The sequence below is a fragment of the Rhincodon typus genome, chromosome 21, assembly GCF_021869965.1.
Source record: "Rhincodon typus isolate 14 chromosome 21, sRhiTyp1.1, whole genome shotgun sequence".
Lineage (NCBI taxonomy): Eukaryota > Metazoa > Chordata > Chondrichthyes > Orectolobiformes > Rhincodontidae > Rhincodon > Rhincodon typus.
The window spans coordinates 16,497,675-16,509,185 of record NC_063352.1 but is presented as its reverse complement, the minus strand read 5'-3'; the positions used below and the strand labels follow the sequence as shown (position 1 = coordinate 16,509,185).

Sequence of the window (11,511 nt, the reverse complement as noted above, 5' to 3'; positions counted from 1 at the left end):
AGACAGACAGACAGACAGACAGACAGACAGACAGACAGACAGACAGACAGTCATGCCGCCCCAAACATTACTGGCTTAATAATGAAAACAGAATTAGCATGTCCCAGGACCTCAGAGTAAGTGAACGTCCCATCAAAGGGGATGCTGAAGGGATATTGGAAGCAGGGAAGGTAGAAGCTAATTAGTCTTTTACCTGCCTAGAATACATTGCTCTGGTGTCATTATTGCAGGAGTACCCAGAGGACAGTCTTGGTATTTCCTTAGTTTCTGTCAGGTAGCTGTTGTTCAATCTTTGTACTCAGCTTGGACATACCAGCTACAATTTCAGCAACGCGTATGTTGATTTCATCATCACGAACTATTAAGCCAACATAGTTTGTGCTGGTGGGCCGCATTCATTTGTGCTGGTGTTACCTCCTGTCCAGGGAATTGAGTGCCCATACTTCCACTACATGTGGTCACAATAAGAAGATACCAGAAATTGAGAGACTAGTCAAAATGGGAGATAGCTGCTGATGGCTCCCCTATGTGCTGCAGTTCCTGCCACTACCAGATGGTGACTGGGGTGTTTGCTAAACCATCCCTATTCTTTGATAACATCCAAAAGCTTACCCAGTTTATAGTGATAGAGGAAAGCCAATAACGAGAGAAAAATCAACACCGTCACCATGATTCAATGCTAATTGCTACCAGGTCATGGTTGGCGGCAGGGGGTGCGGGGAAGGTGTGTGTGGTGGCACGGGGTGCTTGCTGCTTTTCCCTTGACTGAGTCTAAAGAGCTTATTTGGTTCAGGTGATTGAGGAAAACCACAAGTGATTCTTAATGACAAGTCGTCTTATGGAATCCTAGTATCCCTACAGTAGGAGGACAGGCCACTGGAGTCCAACAAACCCACAACAACTCTCCAAACAGCATCCCACCCCCAACCCCAACCTATCCCTGTTACCCTGCATTTCCCATAGCTAATCCACCTAATCTACAGGCCCCTGGACATTATGGCCAATCCACCTAACCTGCACATCTTTGGCCTGTGGGAGGAAGCCAGGGCACTTGGAGGAAATCCACACAGGCACGGGGAGAACGTGTGTGGAGTCTGCACAGTCGCCTGAGGTTGGGATTAAACCCAGGTCCCGGACGCTGTGAGGCAGCAGTGCTAACCAATGAGCCACCATGCAATAAACTACATTTTAAGGGTGGCAATCAGGTACAAAGTTACTTAGACATTGTTACGCGTATTCATTGGTTTCCCAATAGTTGGAGTCTTCATTATATGTGGTCTGAAGAAGTTCGGCCTTGCCCCACGCAAGTCCTTATTGCATCATTAGGTTGTTGGAGACTGCATCTTGTTCTACCCTTTAACCCTTTCAGAACCATTACCTTACACGACATTGGCATGACTTTTGGGGGCAATTGTCAGAAAAGTAGATGAGGAACAGAAAGTTCTGTTGGACGAGAAGAGGACCCAGAGAAAACAGAGGCCAGTGAATCTTGCATGTTCTCAGCCCACTGTATTCAAATGGAGCAGAAACTAGCAAGTCAGCGTGAGGTTTCTGAACCACACTGTCTGATGTAGCGTTGACCAAGGATGCACAAGCCATTGCTTCATGAAGCAAAGACTTCCAATAAGCAACAGGATGGGAGACCATACTGACCCCTGTTCTGCTGTTCAATAAGATAATGTCTGATCTGATCTAAGGTGTCAACTTCACATTACTCTTACCCTTGGTTTGATTCCCACATTATTCAAAAGATCAGTCTCTCAGCCTTGAACATATTCATTGATTCAACCTCCACAACTTTTGGGAAAGACAATTCCAAAGATTTCACCACCTTCTGCAAGAATAAATTCCTCCTCATTTCCAACTTCAATGGAGAACCCCTTCCTTTGAAACTGTGCCTTTAGTCCTATTAAAATGAACTAATTAAACTCGCTTTTAGGTCATCCTTCCAGTCCCTTGGAATCCAAGCAGATCCTCTCTTTGCAAAGGATAGAAACAGGAGAAGATCAGCTCAAGGCTAAAACAATTCCTCATGCTTTGAGCTTCGGGACTAAAGTGCCCTCTTCTCAACTGAATGGCTCCCTTTGAGTATAGGGCTTAAGAATGGAAGTGAAGCGTAAGCCTCAAAAGAATTGAAAGTGGAATGTATTTTCTGGAGGAATTGTGGATGCGGTATACAATCCCAGCCAAAGCTTGAAGTTGTATGTTGTTGCCAGTCATTAAGATGCCTTGTTAAGAAGCAAGCTTTCCCAGTTTAAGCAAAATTAGATGAGCGTTCGAGATTTTTCTTCTGCCTTTCTGGAGGAAAGTGCAATTTTCATTGGATCTTACAGCAGAGCAGGTAGTCATTTTCACCCCAATTCCTTCCCCCTTGCCACCTTCTCTACAGTCATGCCAATGTCTCCTTTATTTATCCAATTCCCTTTGGGAAGTTATTAGCAAATCTTCTCTTTAAGGCAGTATATTTCAGATCATCATTAAGGCAAAAGTACAAGGGAATGAAGCTCAAAATTGATTGAATGATTTATTGTCACATGTACCATAGCATGGTGAAAAGCTTTGTTTACGAGCAGTACAGGTAGATCAGTTAGCAAGGATGTACAGATCAAACATTGTAAAGAAAATCCTCAGGCATACAGGTTACACTGCACAGGGTGTGCACTAGGCAAGATCAGCATTATATATTAGCCAATGAAAGAGCAAATAGGATATTTGAATCACCTTTTGTCGCCATTTATCCGAGATATACCACATCCAGCTCCTGCCCTCCATCGTATCAACAGAACTGGGTGTACTACAGCACCCGAGAAAAATGGCTCACTACCACCTAGACAGAGTGTGAGGATGGGAAATGATATGCTGATCTTGCTAGCAGTGGCAACATCCCAACAACAAACAAAAAACACTGGCAAATATTTTACCCAACGTACTGCTTCTTGTAACCTTGCTATGCTGCATTTCAGAAATTTGAGAGTGTCCTTTGATTCTGCCCTTATTAGTCCGATTTTCAAGCAAACAGGTTTGGGAATGAGCTATCATTACCCTTTGTGAAAACACTCACTCAAGTCAGGACAGAAAAGTTTAAAAGAAAGATCATTTGCTGGTTCATAGCATGCTACAGGGAAGGGAAATTTAACAAGGAAACAACTCAAGTAGAAAAAAAGGTACAGATTTAATTAGACTAACTGAATGTTAGGCTCACTGTAATTATCATAGGAGGAGTGCAGAGTATAAATTGGCTTTGCTAGTTTAAGAGCTGGGATCCTTGGTCTCTGATATAAAAGGACCATCCAGACAGAGAACTGTGTTTTCCTCAATTTACATTGACACAGAATCTGACAACTCACCTGCAAAGAAAACTGATATTGCATAGATAGCAAATCTTTAAGTTCAAGTTGCAGAACATTTAAATTTTGCTGTTTGAATTCTTTATACCTATTCACTTGCTATCAAAGGCTAGCTGATATGAATAGCTGTTCTTGACCCAAACTTGTATACATTCACACAGACACACACAATAGGAAGCTTGAACACCTACAAAGACAGTTTCAGCTGTTTGTGCAAAACGCACATCCACATGTGCTAGTCTCTGACAAAGGCCGCAAATCAAGGCCCAGTCATCAGATACGTTTAAATCTAATCTCATGGAGATTATTTCAGGCAAACATTTTACAAAAAGTGATTGAGACAGCAAGAGAGAGAGAGCGAGGAGGCGCAGAGCAAGTGGGGGGGTGGGACGGTGGTGAAGGAGACACGAGGCTACCATTGGCCAGAAACTAACCTGGACCATCCATCCAACTGCTGTGGCTACAAGAACAGGTTGGAAGCTAGGACTCCTGCAATGGAGTTACTTATCTCCTGACTTGCCAAAGCCTGTGCACCATCTGCGAGGCACAAGTCAGGAGTGGAATGGAATACTCCCCATTTGCCTGGATAGGTGCAGCTCCAATAACACTCCAAAAATTTGGCACTCAAGGACAAAGCAACCTAAATCGATTGGCACTACATCCACAAACAAACATTCACTCCCTCCACCAATGTTCAGTAGCAGCAGTGTGTACTTTTTTTTTTTTTTTTAATTCATTCTCAGGATGAGGGTGTCGCTGGCCAGGCAGCATTTATGGACCATCCCTAATTGCCCAGAGGGCAGTTAAGAGTCAACCACATTTCTGTGGGTCTAGGGTCACATGTAGGCCAGACCAGGTAAGGATGGCAGTTTCTTTCCCTAAAAAAGGACCTTCGTGAACCAGATGGGTTTTTCTGACAATTGACAATGGGTTCACGGTTATCATTAGATTCTTAATTTCAGGCATTTTATTGAATTCAAATTCCACCATCTGCCATGGTAGGATTCAAACCTGGGCCCCAGAACATTATCTGGGTCTCTGGATTAATAGTCCAGTGATAATACCACTATGCCATTGCCTCCTCAAGATGCACTGCAGAAATTTGTCTAAAATCCTTAGACAGTACTTTCTAGACCCTGACCTCTATCTAGAAGGACAAGGGCTGCAGATACATGGGAACACCACCACCTGCAAATTCCACTCCAAACCACTCACCATCCTGACTTGGAAATAGATCGCTGCTCATTCACTGTCATTGGGTCAAAATCCTGGAACTCGTCACTAACAGCATTGTGGCCTATATACATCACAGTATAGTGGCTCAAGAAGGCAGCTCACCACCACCTTCAAGGGCAACTAGGGATGGGCAATTAATGCAGTCATACATAATTCAGTAGCTTGTATATCTCTAACAGTGTTACCGTGTACTGCAAATAGTGTGTAAGGAAGAGATCTTCCTTTGTTTAGAGTCTTGCACAACTCAACACCCCAAAGTACTTCAGAGTAAAGTAAATACTTTTGAATTGCTTTGCTGTAGTGTGGGGAAAATGAAGCAGTTAATTTAAGCATGTCCAATAACAGAATGTGGGGTATGCCTATAGTGCTGGTTACACACAGACACTGTCCCTCTGCGCACTCAAATGTAACTCCTGTCTTTACACGGCAGGAGTCTATATTCAGATGCCTAATCGGGCCAAAAATTTTGTTTTAGTGGCAAGGTTGGGGGAAGGGCAGGGGCTGCATGAATTTTTTTTGTCTTGAAACATTTGTTGGTTTTATAGTTTGGCACATACAATCAATGTAGATAGACAGTGCGTGAACAGGTCGTTTAATTTCAAGGAACACTGAAGCCAAACCTGATCTTGATTTTATTCAAAGATACACAACTCAGCTTTGCAGCAAGGCTCACCAGGTTTCACTCTGGATGACAGCCTGACCAATTTTTCCTTCCTTACTACAAAGAAGAGACCAATTATAGCTCTTTCCACACCCGCTTGGTTGCAAATCAGTAAATCAGCGTAGCCTAGCATTGTCAAATTCCAAGACCTAATGCAGTGCTTTTGCCCAGCTCATATGACACTGATACTTCTTTATAAAGATCGGCAAGTAATTTAATCCTCTTTGTAGTGCTCTTTGACGTTGCCTGCTTTTGGGTGGATCAACACTCCCCTCACTATAAAAGGAAGTGTCATCCAAATCAGTTATGGAGCATTGTAGAAAGGTCTCAGCATGCTACTGAATTTAGTGTGACTAGAAAAGGCAGTTGTGGATAAAATCTCAGTTGGAAGTACATCAGTGAAGGTGGTTATTCACTAACTCCATCGTTCCTTCCCACTGCCACAGGGAAGTAACCAACATAATCAAAGACACCTCCCACTCCAGTTATATTCTCTTCGACCCTCTTCCGTCAGCAGACGATCTAAAAGTTCGAATACACATCCAAATAGATTCAAGAACAGCTTCTTCCCTGCTGCGATCAGACTTTTTAAACCGACCTCAAAATGTTACTTCCGAAATCTCTCTGCACCTTCTCTGCAGCTGTAACACTATTCTGCACTCTGTTCTGCTACCCTGATGTACTTTGTACGATACAATGTATAGCACACAAAAACACCACTTTTCACTATATCTCAGTACGTTTGACAGTAATAAATCATATCAGTCAAGATTAGGAGCTCAGGATAGGAGGTGGTGCAGGGAAATATCTGGACACTTACGTGAGAAGCCAATAAGCTTCCCAAATGCAGCAATCCATGTCAACATCCACCAAGATAGGACACTTAACACGAGCTAAATGATTGGCCACAGGAGCTGACTGGATAAAATTGTGGCAACTTTGTCTGACCTGTGGTCACTTGTGAGCAAAGATGTTCGTGAAAGGTATTCACTGAAGTCAGACAATGCCCTTGATGAATATACAGGAAGTAAAGGGGAAGAAAAACAACTTAAAACAAGGAATTAAAAATGGCTTAAAAAGGGGCCATGAAATGTCCTAGGCAAATAGGCGAAGGAGAATCTCCGGACATTTTATGCCTATATTAGGAGCAAGAGGGTAGTCAGGGAAAGAGTAGGTCTTACTCAACGACAAAATGGAGGGAATTTACGAGTGAAGCCAGAGAAAGTGGCTGAGGTCCTTGATAAGTACTACACAGTGGTATTTGCCAAGGAGAAGGACATGGATGATGGTAAGATTAGGAAGAGGTACTTTTGATGTTCTAGGGCATGCCAATATTAAGTAGTAGGTTTTGGGTATCTTGAAAAACATGAAGTCCCCAGGCTTAATGGGATCTATCCCAGCATACCAAGGGAGGAAAGGGGCCTTGATGGAGATCTTTGTACCCTCATTAGCCATGGACGAGATCCCAGGAGACTGGAGAATAGCCAATGTTGTTCTCTTGTTTGCAGAGGGCAACAAGGATAATACAGGAAATTATAAGCAGGTGAGCCTTACATCGGTAGCAGGGAAATTACTGGGAGAAGATTTGGAGACAGGATTTACTCACAATTGGAAAACAATAGATTTGTGATAGTCAGCATGGTTTTGTGCAGGGGAGGTCTTGTCTCACAAACTTGAGGGAGTTTTTTTTGGAGGAAGAGATAAAGATGATTGATGAGGATAGGGCAGCAGATGTTACCTACATGGACTTTACTAAAGCATTTGACAATATCCCTCATAGCAGGCTGGTGCAGAAGATTAATTCATGTGGGATCCATGGGTAACGTTGGATAAAAATTTGGCTTGGTCGTAGAAGACAGAGGGTAGTTGTGGAGGGGTGTTTTTCTACTGGAGGTCTGTGACCAGTGGTATTCCAAAAGGATATACGAAATGAATGAAAACATAGGTGGCCTGATTACAGACAACATGAAAATTAGCTGAGTTGTTGATAGTGAAGAAGGTTGCCAAAGGATACAGCAGAATATAGATCAGCTGGAAAGGTGGAGAAATATGCAGTTTAATCTGGACAAGCGAGAGAAGACAAATGCAAAAGCAAACTATGCAGCAAATGACAGGACCCTTAGGGAGCACTGACATAGAGGGACCATGGGGTGCAAGTTCACAGCTCCCTAAAAGTGGCAACACAAGTGGATAAGGTGGTAAAGATGACATTTGGCATGCTTGTCTTCATTAGTCAGGACACCAAGTATAAAAGTTGGCAAGTCATGTTGCAGCTGTATAAGGCTTCAGTTAGGCCACATTTGGAATACTGCGCGCTGTTCTGGTTGCCACACTAAGATGTGGAGGCTTCGAAGAGGGTGCAAAAAAGGATGTTGCCCAGATTGGAGTGTACTAGCTATAAAAGGAGGTTGGACAAACTTGGATGGTTTTTGCTAGCAATGGTGGCTGTGGGGTGACCAGATAGAAATGTATAAAATTGCAATGAGTGGATAGATGAAATTTTTTCCCCCAGGGTGGAAATGTCAAATACTAGGGGGCATAGGTTTCAGGTGAGAGAGGGGTAAAGTTTAGAAGAATATGTGGAAGGCAAGCTTTTTTGGTTGAAAGCACATAGAAGGTTAGGTTGCCAGATGAGGCGACAGAAGCAAATACGTTAGCAACATTCAAAGGACACTTGAACAGACACGATAACAGACAGGGAACAGAGGGATACAGACCACATGCAGGCAGACAGAAATTGTTTAGAATGATTGGCACAGATATGGTGGGCTGAAGGGTCTGTTCCTATGCTGTACTGTTCTACATTCTATGAGGGTTCGTAGTGTTGAACTAATAACATTGAAGAGATCTTGGTCAGTCAAAATAATTATTATGCAAGGTATTTACGACAATTATACAGCTGTGCCTGGACAGATCTTCACACTGGTAGATCAATCACAGATTACGAATCCTGCTAAGTTCTCAATCTTGTTAAACTATTCAAAGGGCATACTGACAGTTGAAATTGCAAAGACAGACACTGGGATCTCATTTATACCAAGTCAGCATAGCAGCCAATAGTCCAATACACAACCCTGCACTGCCCAAAAAAAAAATCATCAAAAGACTGCTGGCATTTTTACATTTCAACATCCTGCTTGGTGTTTTGTTGAAGTCCTGCTCCTCAACTGACTGACAGCCTCTCTTGCCTCTCCCTTGGTCTGTGTATGGGCCAGCTCTGATGCAACTGGCTGAAATGGAACCAACACTATTACAGATGCATAGAGAGCACTTAGAAAGAGGAAACAAAAACAAATTAACAAGGAGCTTGGACTGATTGCATGTGTTTCTGGGCTTAGAATCTGTCATGTTTTGAATGACAGATGGACGAGAGAAAAAAAAAATGTAGCATGTTTCCTACCTGCAATGAGACCAATGGCAGAGTGATGTCATGAACTACAACATTATGCAAGTGCAAGAAAAAAAAAATAGCTATCTGGCAAGTAGGATTGGTGAATATTTCTCATCTTCAAAGAGAAAGCAAGGTCTTCAGTTTGCGTTTACATCTCTAGTGCTTTCTCTCCTTTCCTTAAAAATAGCGTGTCAAGCGCAAGACTGAAACTGGTGTACAAAGAACGGATTACAATAAAAATGGAAAAGTGGGGGATTCTTTAGCTGTAAAGAGCCGGGATGCTAGATTAATCAATCAATTATTAAACAAAATACATTAGTAGAATGGGTGATGCATTGCTGCTGCAGCATGTGGAGGCTCCTAGATATCAAGGTGAAGCAGAACGAACACATCTGTAAGTAAGAGCTGAGAAGCTGGAGCCTGAGCATTGTGCCATATTAGAGGGGAAAAGTTACTCAACACTTTACTCTGGGTGGTGGTTAGGTTCAGAGAGGATATGTAGGCTTTCAAAAGAAAAAAGACAGTATTGCAGCACAGCTGTTTAAGTAATAATACCCCAGAGAGGAAGAGAAGTGTACTAACTTAAAAAAAAAATGGAGTGGGGGTAGAAATGGTAAAAAGGGAAATTCATTGACTCTTCACTTAAATGCACATGGTATTCAGAACAAAGTACAGACATTAACAGCACAAAAGAAGTTAATAGGTATAATCTTGTAGGCATTAAGACACATGACAAAGAGACCAAAGCTGGGAACTATATATTCAACAGCATGTGACTTTTCAAAAGCACAGGCAGGAACCAAAACATGGTGGGGTAGTTTTGTCAGTACAGGATGGAATAAGTACAAAACAGCAAGAAATGATCTTGGATTGGAATATACAGAATCCACAGGAGTGGGGGTAGGAAATGAGATGATAACACTTAGGAGTTATCTATAGGCCATTTAATATTAGTGATGCTGTAGGACACAGAATAAAAATCAGGAGATAGAGGGCATGTAAAAAAAGGCAGTGCCATTGGGACTTGAATCTTTATGTAGATCTTGAAAAATCAAAAATTGACAGGAGGTGGTCACGAGGAAGAATTGAATGTATATTTGGGAGAGTTTCCTAGAACAATACGTTGTGCATTCAACCAGAGATCAGGCTATTCTGGATCTTGTAATGTGACTGATTTGCTAGGTGAGCTCAGTGTAAAATATCACCCAGAAAAGTGACCACAACACGGTCAAATTTAGTATTCAGTTTGATTGAGTGAAACTTTGGTTAGAAACACCCGTTTTAAGTTCAAATTAAGGGTAACAGAAAGGAATGAGGGCAGAATTGGTTGCAGTGGTCTGGGAAAGATGATTGATGACCAATGGCGAAGTAAATAGATCATGACTCAACAAAAGATATCCCAGTGAGGAAGAAGGATTCTAGGAAGGTAATAAAATGTGGTTAACTAAGGAAATTAAGCATAACAAACTGAAAGAAAAAAAACACATTAACTAATAGAAGACAGATGGCATACGGGGTTCATTTTCAGGAATGACAATCTGCAATTAGTGGAGTGCTGCAGGGATCAGTGCCTGGGTCACAATTATTTAAGAGTATATTAATGACTTGGATGAGGGAAGTGAATATACTGTAGACAAGTTTGCAGATGACAAAATTAAGTGCGAGGGTAAATGGTGAAGATGGAAAGGCTGGGACTTCGCCGCCGCCGCCCCGCACCCCCCGTGCCCTCCCGCCGCCCCAGAACGTAGGAGATTGAGGGGTGATCTTATTGAGGTTTATAACGTCATTCACATTATCTATTCCCCCCCATAAGAGTTTTAGAATACAATGGCAGTGGAGGCAGTCCAGCAATGGTTCACTAGGATAAACGGAGATGTGGAGATTTTCTTGGTGGCGTGAGCGCACATTCTTGGGGTCAGGAAGAACAAAGATGAAGAAAGTGAAGTACAAAAAAGTAAGAACAAGTGACAGAAAACGAGTCAGAAGGATGAGAGAAAAGGAAGAGAAGGTGGAGAGAGTATAGAGCAAAGCTAGAGACTGCACTGAACATCAGGAGGGAAGGCATGTGAGAGAACTTGTGCAAGAGGGCAAAAGGCAGATAACTTCATTTTTAAAAAAATGAGGACTAGCCCAAAATTAGAACCATTTAATTAAGTATTTTATTTTCTTCAAATTCATTCTCAAAGTATGTATTGGCCTGAAGTGGGCCTGACTGAACACCTCTAGAAAGGATTTTGGTGTTCTAAAAATGCCACTGGAAGGATCTCAATCATTTAAGGAACTAATTTTAATGATTAGTTCTGCTTTCTTTTGGTGATAATCAATACAGCCACACTACAGTCCACCTTAAAATTTGTTGGAGTAATTCCTCAACATTTCTTTTTTAAGGAAGGGGTTTAAGAGCAGGTTAACTTCATTCCTGGTCTCCATCAGTGCCTCTCTGGATTTAGCAACAGGATTCAGAAACAGATTCAATAATACCCCTCAAAAAGGAGAACTGGGTATACACTTGAAAGGGGAAAGATTTGAATGGTCATGGGAAAGAGCAGGAGATTAGAAGAGCAATAAAATTTGAATCAAAGAGCTGGCACAGAAATGAAGTGCCAAATTGTCTCCCACTGAACTTGAAGATTATACAATTCCATGTAATTATTTCCCCAACATAGTGATAATTTTTAAAAAAGTGGAAGTGACAAATTAATGGTCAGAATAGTTCATTGAAATTTATTAAAACAACGAGGTATCTGTAGTCACAGATAGTAGGAACTGCAGATGCTGGAGAATCCGAGACAACAAGGTGCAGAGCTGGATGAACACAGCAGGCCAAGCAGCATCATAGGAGCCGAAAGGCTGACGTTTCGGGCCTAGACCCTTCA

At 42.1% G+C, this 11,511-nt stretch overlaps 1 protein-coding gene across 5 annotated transcripts in view; it reads right to left on the bottom strand.

The window, feature by feature from the left end:
* Positions 1–11,511, bottom strand: part of LOC109927795 (arf-GAP with dual PH domain-containing protein 1) — a 120,577-nt gene that overhangs the window by 57,659 nt on the left and 51,407 nt on the right. The gene's annotated exons all lie outside the window — the stretch shown is intronic.